Source organism: Ambystoma mexicanum, chromosome 5p, assembly GCF_040938575.1.
Source record: "Ambystoma mexicanum isolate Mex_15411 chromosome 5p, UKY_AmexF1_1, whole genome shotgun sequence".
In the NCBI taxonomy this organism is placed as follows: Eukaryota; Metazoa; Chordata; class Amphibia; order Caudata; family Ambystomatidae; genus Ambystoma; species Ambystoma mexicanum.
Genome location: NC_090930.1, coordinates 446583708 through 446599346, shown reverse-complemented (window position 1 = coordinate 446599346; position 15639 = coordinate 446583708). Strand labels below are relative to the sequence as shown.

Below are 15639 nucleotides of genomic sequence, written 5' to 3'. Positions count from 1 at the left end.
CAAGGAATGAATAAATAAGTGAGGGCAGGATAAGAGTCAAATGATCTCCACTTGTCGCCCCTTTCCAGCTACAATTCAGTCTAGTGTCTTAGGGCATCATGAGGTTACTGGGGTTCTCTCTCCTCCCATTTGTCCCAAATCTTAGAAGCTTTGGTCGGGCAGCCTCTTGCTTTATAAACTCTGCTCTAACATTGCAAGCGTGTCCATATCTGCCCATTGTTCCAGTGTTGGGGACTCTGGGGCTCCCCATTTTTGTGCAATGTTCCGCTTCATCAGTCCTGCGGCCGTAGATAGGAGCAATCCTTCCCATTTATCAGTAGTGTTCTCATCGGGAGAGCCCAAAAGCAACACCTCCGGGTCCATTGTTATATTGCGGCCTAGCACCCTAGATAGTTCAATGCAGCATTTCCCCCAGAAAGTCTGGATCCGCGGACATTCCCAGAGGATGTTTATGAATGTACTGACCTCCCCACCACAACGGAGGCATTTCGGGTTTGGGGCACGTTTCCAGCCATGCATCATGGTTCTTGGGTAATATATTCTGTGAAGGATTTTAAGTTGGACCAAGCTGAGTCTGGATGAGATAGCAATCTCCCTGGGATGCATTAGAATCCGGATCCAGTCCTCCGGGTCTATGGCTCCCACATCGTCCTCCCATTTGGATTTAAGACGAGGAAGTTCCGGAGTAGCGAACGAGGACGTGGCATTATATAGTAAAGAAGTAACTCTAGTAGGGATATGTGCTGGGAGTATATTGCGTCCTATGGGTGTGTACTCGGGGGAATAGCGGGGTCCAACGGGATATGTGTTCGTAGGGCGTGACTCAGTTGAGTATGGTGATAGCGTTCGGTCGCTGGAAGGTGGAATTTCTGCTGCAGTGCTACAAAGGAGGCGATTTCCCCATCTATCAAGACATCCCCAATCCGTGTGATTCCAGCCTCCACCCATTTGGGCCATGGTCTGAGTTTCCCCAGTTCGGCCAGGTTACTATTGTGCCACAGGGTTTGTGCCGTGTTGATCTTGTCTTTCCATCCCACATAGGCGTGGGCCCGTCTCCAGACCCTTGAGACATTTGTTGCCATTGTTTGGGGTAGGGGTCTGTGGAGGGGCTGGTAGAGCAGGGGTAATGGGTCAGTGTCGTGGATGGCTGCAATTTCTACCTTTATGTGCGGGAGTTCCCTATCCCTATGCAATAGGTCGTTAACCACCGCCAGTTGGGAGGCCCAGTAGTAAGCTTGGAGGCAGGGGACGCCGATACCCCCCTCCCAAACCGATCTCTGGAGTGTAGCCAGTGCAATACGAGGCTGTCCCCCTCCCCATAGGAGGTCTCTAAGTAGGGAGTCAAGGCGGTCAAATTCGGCGTCCTGAATCTCCAGTGGTGCATTTTGTAATACATAGAGTAATCTGGCCAGGGTGATCATCTTAAAGAGGGCGGCTCTGCCCATTACTGTCAGGGGGAGAAGCCTCCAGTGGCGGATGTCGTCTTTAAAATGATCCATGATCGGCTGGAGGTAATGGGCTGCGTAGCGCGTCAGGTCCTCCTATATCCAAATCCCAAGATACCGGAAGCCGCTTGGTTCCACCTTGTATGGGCATTCCTGGGGGACGGCCAGTGTACCACCCTTTATCGGGAACAGGATAGATTTGTCCCAGTTGATTCTCAGCCCACTAAATTCTCCGTATCGGATGAGCATTTGCATTACAATGAGGCAGGTTCGTATCGGGTCACCCAAGTATATCAAGAGGTTGTCCGCGTACGAGACGCCCTGTCTTCGTGCCCCTCCGGCCACCTGATCCCAACAAGTCCTTGCTCTGGCGGAGCCACAGGGCAAGTGTCTCTATCGCGAGGGAGAAGAGAAATGGGGGACAGGGGGCATCCCTGCAGTGTGCCCTTGCCCAGGGGGAAAAGTTCAGAGGGCCACCCATTTACCTTCACCTCTCCTTGTGGGTCTGTGTAGAGAAGTTGTCCCCATTCCAGGAAGTTGTCCCCATCCCAGGAAGTTGTCCCCAAATCCCATTCTTCGCCTAGTTTTCCAGAGGCAGTCCCAGCAAACCGAGTCGAACGCCTTTTCAAAATCTATGGCAAGTAGTGCAAGTGGTTTGTCAATGATAGGGGCCCTTTCCAGCAATAGGTGGAGGCGCCGCAAGTTCATAGGTGTTGATTTATGTGGCATAAACCCACATTGGTCAGGGTGGATCAGGGAGGTAATTACCGCTTGCAACCGGTTGGCCATGATCTTGGCAAGGATTTTGGTTTCGCTATTGAGTAATGAGATAGGCCTATAGGAGGCACATTGCTCGGGTGGTTTACCTGGTTTGGGAATAATGACTATCGTGGCTTTACGCAGATCCGGCGGGAGAGCGCCCTGGTCGCGGGCCCCGAGAAACATTTTGTGAAGGTACGGTACCAGTTTCTCCACACCCAATTTCTTCCAGGTCTCGACCGGGAACCCGTTGGGGCCTGGTGTTTTCCCCGACTGCAGTTGAGCTACAGCCTCAGCGATCTCCGCTTCGGTGAGAGCCGAGTCCAGTTGCGCCCTCTGTTGTTCCGATAGGAGTGGCAGGGTGATATTATATAGTAGGGAGGGATCCAGAGGGGACACTGGGGCGGCGTACAAAGTAGTATAGAAGTCAGCAAAAGCCTGTGCTATATCCCTGTCTGAGTGGCATTTCCCATTCTCCAGCATGGGGTCTGGCATGGATTCACATGCTCATGAATATTCCCCGTCGTCAGGCTGGGAATCCTCGGTAAAGAAAAAACCAGTATCAGTTTCGTTTCTGATCTGTCTTTCGTAGTAGTAACCAATCACTGGTCTCTGCGTCATACTGACCACAGCCAATGACTGCCCTCTACCTAAGCACCGCCTCTGGCAGCCATCTTCAGATTTTTACCGCACGTTCATGTGTTGGGATCCTCATGCTATTGCTCTCGAGCGTTAGTGCTATTTTTTCACGGTTTTTCTCAAAAACTTCGTTTTTTCGGTCAAAAGAGCCTCAAGCTCCACCGACTCTCCATCCGATCAACGGGGACCCGTGTCGGATTCGTCTGCGCCCCTCAAGGGTGAAGATTTCGTCGAGCTATGCTTTTGGAGGACTCCAGAAGTTTCTCAGGCCCGGTCATGGCCCAGGAGAAGGGAAGCTCGACGCCCGGAAAGCTGTTCAGGGTCTGCCCTGGATGCCAGCTGCAGAACGTCTTCAAGGAGGACGAACACTCTTTTTGTCTTTACTGCCTACATGAGGACAAGACGCACGTGGAGAAGGACTGTGCGTTTTGCGGCAACATGTCGGAGCGGACCATGAAGGACCGCCATCAACGTCTCGCCAACTGGCTGGAAGGGAAGAGCCCGTCCGGCGAGAAGAAGAGGAAATCCGAGCGGTCTTCTAAGACCTTTGAGGACGCCCCGGCGACGGGGGTCCAACATAAGGCCAAGCACCGCGAGTCCGCTGGCACCGGGAGCGCCGAACGGTCGGGCTCTACGGGCGCCAGGCTGGGCGCACCCTCCCCGGCACCATCAACCACGAGCCAACGCTCTGGGTCGGGTAAGAGTAAGGCCGAGCACCCGGCGAGGCTCCTAGAGAGGCCCCGGTCGAGCTCGAAGGCGGAGGGGGAGCGAGGCACTGCCCCCCCCTCAAGGATAAGGCGGTGAGCGCACCTAAGGTGGTGAAGGCCTTAATCCATCCGGCCAAGCCCTCTATCGAGTCTGTCGCGGCGGCCCTGGCTCAGCCTGTGGAGGCTACGCCAGTGGTGGCGACCTCGGGGCTCAGAGTCTCCCTGCCACCTCGGAGGGAGTCCTCTTTTGTGCTTATCGATAGGACCCCCGTGAAAGCACCCGTGGGGAAGAAAAAGGGGGGGCAGGGCGTCGTCGTAGATTCGGCCTCAACCTCGGAGGAGGAGCTGGTCGAAGTCTTAAGCCACGGCCTCGGCGTGGAAGAAGACCGGCCGGTCGGGATGGATCCCGACGCAGGTGACGACATCGTCGAGGGTACCGACGGGGCCCCTGATCGCCCGTCGGATTCCCCTCTGCCAGCGCCGCGAGACAGCTCGGCGGCCATTTTGTTGGCTATACAGTCCTTATGCTCAGAGATAAGGACGAGACTACCGTTGCCGACGGAACCTCTCCCGTCGGGGGACCCAGAACCGGGACCTTCTGGGGTTCCCCCTACCAAGAAAAGAAGGATCCACCCTCCTCCTTTTCAGCCGTCGCGCCCCTTCTAGCCCTCCTCCCCGTCCACCCGAGGGGATGATACGGGGACTGACACGGCAGCGACGGGTACGGACGACGAGGTATACGACGAGGATGTACCGTCGTCGCCTCCCACCAGGGCTTCTCCGCCCGACGAGATTGGATCGTTCCACTCCATGATCGCCAGGGCATCCGAGCTTTTCCAACTCTGCCCTGAGGAGAAGAAGGAAGGTTTCCTTTATCAGCGGCGCGAGGCCAAGAGGAAGACGGTCCTCGCAGTGCCTCTATTGGACGACATTTGGGATGGGGGCCTCACCCTCCTCAAGAACTCTTCCACGACGCCAGCTAGAAGAGACCGGTACGAGAAAAAGTACCGGGTCCCGGACACGGCCCCCCTGTGCCTCCGGGCGCAGCCTACCCCGGACTCCGTCGTCTCCGCGGCGGCCAGGAAAAAAGCGGGGGGGGTTGCGGCCTCCACATCGACTTCCCCACCGTACGGCGAGGGAAAGAAATTGGACGCTATGGGACCCAGAGTCATCTCGTCTGCAGCGACGACGATTAAAGCTGCCAACGCCTTGGCTATCGTGGCCCGATACGACAGGGAGCTCTGGTACAAACTGGCTCCCCTGCTGGACTTCTTGCCGGACGACAAGAGGGCAGAGGCCCTGGAGATCCTGCAGGAAGGTGAGGTGGCTTCGGACCACGCCATTACCGTCGCGACGGACATCGCAGACACTGGGTTCCGCCAGTTGGGCAACGGCGTTTGCCTTAGGCGGCGTGGATGGCTCAAGGCTACGGACTTCCGTCAAGACGTTCAGACCAGAGTCCTGGACATGCCCTTCGATGGGAACAACCTGTTTGGGAAAACAGTGGACGATTCCCTTCAGGCCATTAAAGCGGACACCGAGACGGCCCGGGCCCTTGGAGTTCTGCAACAACGACGGACACCCTTTCGGAGCAGCGGAGGCAAGGGCGCCTCCAAAGGTTCCGGCGGCTGTTTCTCCTCCTACCGTCAAGCGGCCCGCTCGTCGTCTCAGGAGGCCTACAGAGGACGAGGCAAGTCTGGCGGACCCCGCCGTCGTCGCCAAGGACAAGGCGGCAAAGCCTCGTCGAAGCAGGATTGAACCGGCCGTGGGGTCGGGCCCCCACCGAAGCACCCCGGTGGGAGGCCGGCTGGCGAGCTTCGTCAGCGTGTGGGAGTCCATCTCCACCGACCGTTGGGTGCTGGACGCCTTGGCCCGGGGCCACGCGCTCGAGTTTCAAAGAAAGTGTCCGCGCGTCCCCCCCGTGGCCAGGAAAGAACTTCACGTCCCTCAACTTCTCCTGGAGGTAAAGGCGATGCTCAGGAAGGGCGCCATCGAACTCGTCCCAAAGAGGCTTCGGGGCTCCGGAGTTTACTCGAGATACTTCCTCGTGAAGAAGAAGACGGGGGGGATGGCGCCCCATCCTGGACCTGCGACGTCTGAACAAGTTCATCAAGGCGCAAAAGTTCCGGATGGTCACCCTCCAGCACGTCCTGGGTCAGCTGGAGGAAGGAGACTTCCTGTCGTCGTCGGATTTGGAGGATGCCTACTTCCATATTCCCATCCTGAAGGGGCACCGAAAATTCCTCAGGTTTGTGGCCCAAGGGCGTCATTACCAGCTGTTTCTGGGAGCGAGGCTCAACACAGTGTCCCTTCTGGCCTCCCCGTCGGAGGAGAGGACCAGGACCATCCTGGGCAAGGTGCAGCGGATGTTGGTGGCCGACGCGGCCAAGGTGAGGTCCATCAAGTCCCTCCTCGGAATGATGTCTTCCTGCATCTACCTCGTTCCCATGTGCAGGCTCCGGATGCGCCCGTTGCAGGAGTTCCTGGACGCGCGCTGGATCCAAACGACGGGCAGCTTCGAGGAAAGGATCACACTCGACGAGAGTTTCCGACGAGCGATCCGGTGGTGGGGCACCCGCGCGCATCTGACGGCGGGCATGGACTTCCAGACCCCAGCCCACCAGGAGACAGTGACCACGGATGCCTCCCTGGAAGGGTGGGGAGCGCACACCGAAAATCTGCACGCGAGAGGCCTTTGGCTCCCGACGGAGAAATCCTTACATATCAACGTCCTGGAGCTCCGTGCAGTGTTTTGGGCCCTCAGGTCCTTCCTTCCGTCCCTCAAGGGCAAGGTGGTGAGGATCTTCACCGACAACACTACCACCATGTTTTACATCAGGAAACAGGGCGGTACCAGGTCCCCAGCACTGTCCAAGGAGGCGCAGGACCTGTGGCATTGGGCAGTCGCCCAAGGGATGTTTCTGGTGCCGTTTCATCTGGCAGGGATAAAAAACACCATCGCCGACTCACTCAGCAGGGAGCTGCGCTCGTGCCACGAGTGGGAACTACGGCAGGATCTAGTGGATCGCCTCTTCCGACGGTGGGGCACACCCCAGATCGACCTGTTCGCGACGGCGACGAACTCCAAGTGCCGGAGGTTCGCCAGCAGGTTTCCCCAGGCGAAGAGCATGGGCGATTCTTTCTCGTTCCCCTGGGAGGGCCTGTTCCTCTACGCGTTCCCTCCTTTGCCACTGCTGATCCGGCTCGTCAACCAGCTCAAGAGGTCACGGTGCAGGATGATCCTCGTCGCACCTGCGTGGCCGAGGCAGATATGGTTCCCGGACCTTCTGGACTTGTCAGCGTCCCCGCCAATCAAGCTGCCGGTGGACGCGGATCTGCTCTCCAGGGAAGGAGGCGCCATCCTCCACCACGACCCGAAATCGGTGAACTTGCAGGCCTGGCTCCTGCAGCGCTAGAGTTTGGAGGATACGACATACCGGCCACTGCAGAGAGGTTCTTGCAAAGGCCAGGGCGTCCTCGACTCTTAAATGCTACGGACACAAATGGAAGAGGTTCTCTGTCTGGTGCCACGCACAGAAGATTAACCCTCTACGGATTACGGCCCCCCAAGTACTGCCGTACCTGCTGATGCTGGCCAAAGCTGGACTGGCACACGCGTCCATCAAGATTGGTGAAAGAGTTCATGAAGGGACTGTTCAGATCGTTCCCGCCGGTGAAGGCTCCGGCTCCGGCGTGGGAGCTCAACGTGGTGCTGACCAAGCTCATGGGACCTCCATTCGAGCCTCTGCACTCGGCCCCGTTGAAGTTTCTGTCGTGGAAAACAGCGTTTCTTGTGGCCATCACCTCCGCACGACGGGTGGGAGAGATCCAGGCCTTTCCTGCAAGGCCCCGTACTTGACTTTTCACGACACGAGGGTAGTGCTCAGGACGCACCCCTCCTTCATGCCCAAGGTACCGTCGGACTTCCACCTCAACGAACCCTTGGTGTTGCCTGTATTCTTCCCGTCGCCTTCGTCGCCGGCTGAGAGGACTTTGCACTCGCTGGATGTGGTTAGAGCGCTGAAGTTCTACGTGGACCGCACGAAGGGTTTTCGGAAGACGTCACAACTCTTTGTGAACTTTGGGCCTGTCAATCGGGGGAAGGCTCTCTCGAAGGCTTCCATTTCCAGATGGCTCTCCGGCTGTATCATGTACTGTCACCGGTTGGCAAACCGACCGCTGCCTGGCCGTCCGAGAGCCCATTCCACCAGAGCGATCGCAGCTACCACGGCGTTCCTATCTGGTGTGCCCCTGCTGGACATATGCAGGGCTGCTACGTGGAGGTCGACGCACACCTTCACGAAATTCTACTGCGTCGACCGGGATTCCAGGGAGGAGTCCAGGGTCGGCCAAGCAGTGCTGCGCAACCTGTTCGCCTGAGGTGAGCCTGGTGAGGAGGTAAGATGCTTAATGTTGAGTTTGATGTAATGCTTAATGTTGAGCCTTTGCCACCTCCCGTGGTTGTGCATGTGTGTACTGCTATGTATTCTTTATTCATGAGCATGTGAATCCATGCCAGACCCCATGCTGGAGAAGGAACAAGTTACTTACCTGTAACTGTTGTTCTCCAGCATGGGTCTGGCATGGATTCACATGCGAACCCTCCCGCCTACCCCTCTGCGGCTCTTCACTTGGTCATACTGCCACTTCACGTGCTTCCAAATCTGAAGATGGCTGCCAGAGGCGGTGCTTAGGTAGAGGGCAGTCATTGGCTGTGGTCAGTATGACGCAGAGACCAGTGATTGGTTACTACTACGAAAGACAGATCAGAAACGAAACTGATACTGGTTTTTTCTTTACCGAGGATTCCCAGCCTGACGACGGGGAATATTCATGAGCATGTGAATCCATGCCAGACCCATGCTGGAGAACAACAGTTACAGGTAAGTAACTTGTTCCTTCTGCGGGGTTATGATCTCTCGAACGTGGCGCTGACCCTCATCTCTTCTCTCGAGCCAGGCCAACATTTTCCCAGCTTTGTTCCCGTGTTCATATACCCTTGCCCTGGAGTCTTGGTGGGCTTGCCTGGCGTTGTCTAGTTCGATATGTCGAAGATGTTCTCGAGCACCTGTAACGCTCACCTGATTCCCACGGAGGCGCAGGTCTGGCTTCGAGTGCTGATGCTTCACCATTGGACTCTGAAGATGGACAGGAAGGGCCCTCTACTCTGGCTTCTCCGGCTCGCAGGAATATTCCCCTGTGCGTGAAAAGGGAGTATTACCTACTGACTGAGTTATGCTCAAGCCTCCCACTCTCTTCCAACCCTCCACGATACCCTTCCACGATTCCCCGTGAAGTCTCACCTTAGGGTCTGAAAGGACGAGCTCTCCATCCTGCTTCTGACGCAGGGGCGCGTTGAACCCAGTTACTTCACTGGATTGAGGTTGGATGGGAGTTCAGGTAAGCTTGATTATACTGGTAAGGCGCTGTAAAAGTTCTGTTGCAAGTTCAAAAGTTCAAGCTTTAAATAATAATGTTCATTGTCTTTTTTTAGGTGATGAATGAAGATTCCTTTGGAGACTTCTTGCAACAAAGCGCTGATGTTCATGTCTTTTCCCCATAGGGGCCGGGGTTCGGAATGCCGGAGATATGGCGCCGACCCGAAGTGAAACGTGCAGTTCCAGTAAAGATCTGGTAAGTCCTAGATGAGCGCTCAGGTAATGTTTTTGCATTCGCTCATCTAATGTCTTTGTCTTTTTTCCCCATAGGGGCCGGGGTCCTCCTTGGAAGCAGGAAGACCCGAAATGAAATGGGAATGACCCAACAGGTAAGTCTTAGAAGGAAACTGAGCTTTTCCTATTCCCTTCCTTCTCTCACCTCTTATTCTTGTCTTTTTCTCTAGGCTCTGGGAAGTGGCTGTGTATCCGGATGATCGCTGCTGAAGATGGAGGAACCCAGGAAAGGGGAGTGAAATGCAGCGCTGCAGCGATCGTAACAAAATGCTTTTAAAAATGATGTCTTCCCTTTCAGGATCGTCGGTGATGTCTCCGTGGTGCAGATTAGCTGGTAGGTCTCTTGTCTCCCTTTGCAGGTGACCCAGGATGCTGACAGGCGTGGCTGAAGTCCAGATGCAGGAGCTGACACGGTGAGCGTCCAGCTGCGAGGAGCAGAACAACGCGAAGCGTGAGTTGCTGATCGGGTGTGGTTTAAATAGCTTTGGAAGAAGTTCCAAGTGTGTATCCTTCCTCCGATCAGATATGTATCCTTCCCCGACCACACCCGGGTGGAAAGTAGTCCCACAGGTAAAGTAGTTCCTATTCAGGCCTCAAGAGGGCCTGGATGTGGCAGCATGGTTTGCATCAGGTAACTGCACATTAAAACACTTGAACACATGTCTAGCTTTATGAGCCTGGCGCCTAAGGCGCCAGGACAGAGGTCCAACATGAGCCTGGCGCCTAAGGCGCCAGGACTGAGTCCAAAGGGCCCCAGCTTGGGCCCGCTGGCACTCCCCTGGGGGAAATGATGCCTGCCTCTGGGGTTGCTGGGTCGGACCTGGCTCCTTGGAGGTAGGCATCATGACAGCACCCTTAAGGGATCTGAGAGACTCCGGGCTTGGGTCACAAACATATTTGGCTTCCCAGTCGCCCATATCGGTTTCCGCCTCCAGCAGCTTCCGAAGTCGCTCCCTTTTGTTACCCGCTACCCAGGAAATCGTCTCCCCCCCTCAATACCGTTTTGTATGCTTCCCATATCGTGACTGGGTCATCGACCGTAGGGGTATTAATTTCAAAATATTCATTAGTTACTTCCATGAGGTGGTCAACAAGATCAGGGGAGCCCAGATAGTAGCTATTCAGCCTCCATGATCAGGGTGGGGTTTCACTTTGTATGCGCAGTACCACCATGAGGGGTGAGTGGTCTGAGATGCCTCGGGAGAGTAGGTCTGCAGCTATCGCCCTGTGTATATCGGTGCTTGGGAGGAAGAGGTAGTCTAGTCTGGACCTGTGTGCACCCAAGTGGAACGAGTAGGCCTCGTCCAGAGGGTGGAGATGCCGCCACACGTCCCAAAGGCCCAGGGCTGACGCAAATTTTGCTAGTTTTGTGGGAGTGTTCGGGTTACAGTCCCTGAAGTGAGTGTGATCTTTTATATTACACATGACGTCATTAAAATCACCCCCAAAATCCACGTATCAGATTGGTGTTTTGCCATAAGGGTGACCAACTCCTCCAGGAATTCCTCTCCCAGTCCTGGCGGGCAGTACACTGACGCAATGGCCAGTGTTTCTTGTCCCAGTGTTCCTATAACCACCACATAGCGACCCCGTGGGTCTTGTTCAACTATTGGCGATGTGAATGGGACGCGTTTATGTATCAGGATAAGAGTCCCTCTGAATCCCATAGTGTATCTCGCATGTAGGGCCAGTCGGTAGTTGGTTCTACGAAAAAAAGTGCAGCTGGTCCCAGCTAAGTGTGTCTCATTTATCAGGGCGATGTCGGGAGAATGTGTGTTCAAGAACTGCAGAACAAGACGTTGCTCGATTCCAGACCCCAGCCCGTTCACGTTCCATGTGATTATTTTGAGAGACCTGGGGTGCTCATGGGGTGATGCGTGGGTCAGTGCGGTCGCCATTGATTGTGTACAGTACCAGGTTCGCAGACATTATGGGTTGTTTCATGGAGTTGCCATGTGTCGGGTGCGTTGGGTGGCGTGATTCATAAATTTCGTGAATGCGTAATAAACGTGTATTAATACTATAACAAAAACAACATAAACTCAACCATCCCCCCCTCCCTATACTCCACCCCAACACAAAGTACCTCTCACCCGAACATCGTTGGCACTCTGAACTAGAGAGTCAGCTCAAACTTGGGGTCCTGGCTGGCAGACGAACAGAGGGGGTCCCGTCTGGCCCGCAGCTCCTACCGCCTTTGAGCATTCCGTAGTTCTTAGGGTCACTTATGAGGTCGGCCTCTCTTTGGTACGATATTCCATCGCTTCCTAGTGTTCGTTGGTTTCCCTCGCTTTAATTGGCGGGATTCGCCACTTGTTCCAGGATCGCTGGTTCCTGGGCCTCAGGGTGCCCCCCGGGAGGGGGATGGTCCGCCCCAGGCCAGGTTCTCCTTCCCCGATCAGTCGGTCTTGCCGTCCAGTCCCCTTCAATGTGCGTTTCCGCCCATCTCCAGGCCTCCTTCGGATCCGTGAAGTGAACTGTGGTTCCCTTGTGGTGGATCTTGAGTTGGGCCGGAAACAGCAGTCCGTATCTGACTTTCATGTGGAATAGTTGCCTCTTCAGCGGTTCAAATGACTGTCTTGCCCTCTGCACCTCCCGGGTATAGTCAGGGAAAAAGCTGATTCGGGAGCTGTTATGGGTGATTGTACCCTTAGAGCGAGCCATTTGAAGGAGTGCATCTCTGTCCCGATAGTTAAGGAATCTGACTATGATCGTTCTGGGTGGTGCGCCTGGTATAGGCCTGCCCGATGGCATTCTGTGAGCTCTCTCCACCGAGAAGAACTTGGAGAAGGGGTGAGGCGCATAGATGTCCGCCAACCATTGTTCCAGGAAGAGCTCCATGCTGGGCCCTTCCTCCCCCTCCGGGAGGCCGAGGATGCGTATATTGTTGCGGCGCGATCTTCCTTCCCCCTCATCCACACGGGCCTATAACATTTTCAGACGATTTAGTGTCAGAGAGAGTTGTTGATTAATGCCTCTGTTCTCTTCCGTCCACGAAATGCGCTGTTCTGCCTCCCCTGTACGAGCGGAGAGTTTCTGCAAGTTGTGGCGCAGAAAGGAGACATGACGCCGCTATACTGTCAATTCATCTCCATCAAGGAGCGGGAGCTGGCAATGGCGGCCATCACATCTCTCAGGGAGAGGGCAGTCTCGTCCTCGTGGGGGAGGGGGTGCCTGTGGCGTGTGAGACTGCGAGGCCTGGGCCTGTGCCACTGCAAATTGATCCATCTTGCTTTGCGTAGAGGCTTTTTTCAATTTGTCTTTGCCCATCCTTGGAGAGAGGCAGTTTGTGCGCCCGGGAGGAACCGAGGCTTGCTGTGGATCGGGTAGGACAGCGTGTGCGACAGCAGTCCCGGTCATGCGAGTTTTTCAGCCGAAGTCTCTCGCAAGTGTGGCTCGGAGAGGGGCTTCCACCTCGGGTTTACCAATGCGTGGGTTTGGGCTGGTGACTGGGGCCACTCACCGGCCTCGCTAGATGTTGCGGTAAGAGTCTTCCCGGCTCGGGCGTCAAGCTCCTCGTGGGCTAGAGATGGTCCGGCGTTTTCTGTCGTCTGGTTGCAGTACCGTCGCTCCCTGCAGCCCGACAGGCCCCGGATTGCATCACGCGCCGGCGGCGGCCATCTTGGGAGCGCAGGAGCCCTCTCCTTTTCGCTCTTCCCTCGCCTCGGGTTCGCTGTTGGGGCTCTGATTTTTCCTGAACTTTGCATCCGATGGTGCTTCAGTGCGTCATCGATGCAGCTCTCGGAAGTGTATAGAAATCTCAGGAATCAGGCTATAAAAGACAAGATATTTGCAGCGGTCACAGAGCCGATCGAACTCACGTCCGATCCATTGTGCTGCTGGCCACGCCCCCCGGTTTAGGTCCTTTTTGACCGATCGTCGACAGCGTGTGAGATTGGAGGTGTTCCTGTCGGACCTCATTAAATTGAATTGTGGGACCCCTCGGGGATCCTCCCTTTCTCCACTGCTGTTTACTCTGTACAGTCGGCCTCTCCTGGAAATTCTGACACGCTATGGGCTGAATTTCCACTCATATGCAGACGGTGCCCAGATTTTCATTCGAGTTGTCAACTTCGAAGAAGCATTCAGCAGACTAGGACAATGTCTGGAAGAAGTGAGTGTTCGGACGTCAAATGACTACCTGCAGCTTAATGCTTCTAAAACTGAACTTCTACTGTTCGGCCCCAATCACCTGCTGAGGGCAGCAAGAGGTTGCCCATTCCTACACTTTTGGGTAAGAATCTAAAATGTGTATCTAAAATAAAAAACCTGGGCTGCATATGGCAAGAGATTCTTAGTAGCAAAGCCCAGGTGAGATTAAAGCAGTGCATTTTGTTTTGAGATTGGTGCTTCCTTATATACCTTAAAAAGATCATGCCTCCGTCAACTTCTGGGTGTCCCCTCTAAACAGCTTCAGTGGCTTCTGAAAGCGCAAAACGCAGCTGTCAGATTAATATAAACGACTAATGACAATGCTGATCACGGGGTGGTTGGCGATTGCACAAAAATGAAAACAGACAGCTGCCACGATACAGGACTGGAACTATGTTGCCCTGGAATGGATAACCTACAAATTTCAAGGAGATCAGGAGAAATTTAAACCAGGAATGGGGCCCTGTCCTGACATACTTGCAAAGTGATTATATGGTCCAATGGTGCCTGCACAAGATTCAAATCTGAGGGTTAGAGGGGGGGGGTAAAATTGGAACAATGTTGAAGTGAGGCGATGTACATTTCAAAATAATAAATATATTTGTTTTTAAACGATGCATGTTTACTTCTTTACTTCTTCCAATAAGTCAGTTTCTTCCTTTGGTACTACGTTCACTACTGGTCCAAACACATCCATGAGGCTGTGAGGGTGAAGGCAAGATTCTACATGTAATTTTCCTATTTTTCTTGGGGGTAATTCTACTCCCTATTTTAATTTTTTGGGAGTATTTGCTATTTGTTAGGGAGTACAAGTGGCCGATACACTTATCTGTAGGGCTGTTGCTCAGTCTTTAGGGGGGTGCACACTACCAGTTCTACATCCTTCATTTGGCCTTTGCGGAATCGTAAGAGTTTTCTCGAAATGTATGGCGCCATTGGCTGCCCACTTTCATCTACAGGCATTAAATGTCTTCCCCTACCTGGACCTAATGGCATTGGGGTATAGCTCATACTTGGCCGCGCGCAATGTAAACACAACTGTGGCCCGCTCTGCAGATTGAGGCTGTTAGTCATTTAGGCCAAGTCTCAGCTTCCACCACCCCAGACAGCTTTTTATTTTTAAGTTTACACACTGCAAGGGTTAGTTTGACCTTCAGAAGAATAATATACATTCTTGTGGTCAGGGCATGACTCTTCAGATAGGAAACCTTGTTTTGTGTGATGCTTGTCTCCATTAGGGCTGGTATCATTTTGTATTAGTTTCATTCTGCATTTGCCTCGCCAAGGAAGAGATTAACCACCTATGGGTTGATGCATCTGATGTCTGGGATGCTACCAATTCCAATGATTCTTCAGTGATGTACCAAATTAGAGCATCTTTCTGAAGGGCTGCCCTTCTGACCTCCAGTTTTGGGGTATGTCATAACCGATGCCTGCATGTCGAAATGGGACTCTGTGGTGAGTCACTAGATGCGATCACTTCTCCTCAGGGGGGAGCCCCTTCTCATGAGGGTAGGGAGGTGAGGCTGCTACCTAATATTCCCCCTACTGGTGGTTTAATGTGGTAGGACCTCATTGCGGCAGGACCTCCTGTACAACACCCAAACCCAAACCTGTCCGAAACCTCTATTAACCTTTCACACACCCCTTCTGACTGATACATCCAAGTGCTATTGTGACATCATGTCAGTTTATCCAACTGAGACGAAGATCCTCATCCGAGACATAAAGATCAGCACCAATGCAAGTACTGAGAAGAATTGGCCCCAAGGGGCCATGCAGAGTCACTCATGGAACGGGAGGACACTTTCTACTGCTCCACAGCGGAGTGCACACCTAAGCAACATAAAAATAGACAAAGGACCTTTGGCCAGAGGTGTGGAGCTGGTCGGGAACGTGGCTGGAGGCTGAGGAGCAGTGGCATGGCCTTGGAAAGGTAGATTGTGCTGCCCCGCAACAGCGCCTACACAGCTAGCCAGGACGACGGGAACGAGATGCAGGGAGCAAGAGTCACAGAAAGCCTGTGCAACGCTCCCAAATGAAGCAAGGCCCCAGGAAGAACTGGCAGTGTGTCCTGAAGCCAGTGAAGTTAACTGGTGTAACACGGGACCCGGTAGAGGTGTAAAGTTTGAAAAATAATACAAGTTGGTTGAAAATAACGGTACAAGTAATCTTCCTCGTGGTATTACTTGACAGGAGAGTGAACCAAGTGGAACTAGAATAAGAGGGATAAAGGCAAGGGTTTGGAACCCAAGCAAGATAAGG

The 15639-nt window shown here is 54.1% G+C and overlaps 1 protein-coding gene across 4 annotated transcripts in view; it reads left to right on the top strand.

The window, feature by feature from the left end:
- WDR44 (WD repeat domain 44) overlaps nt 1–15639 on the top strand; it is a 1281409-nt gene that overhangs the window by 794514 nt on the left and 471256 nt on the right. The gene's annotated exons all lie outside the window — the stretch shown is intronic.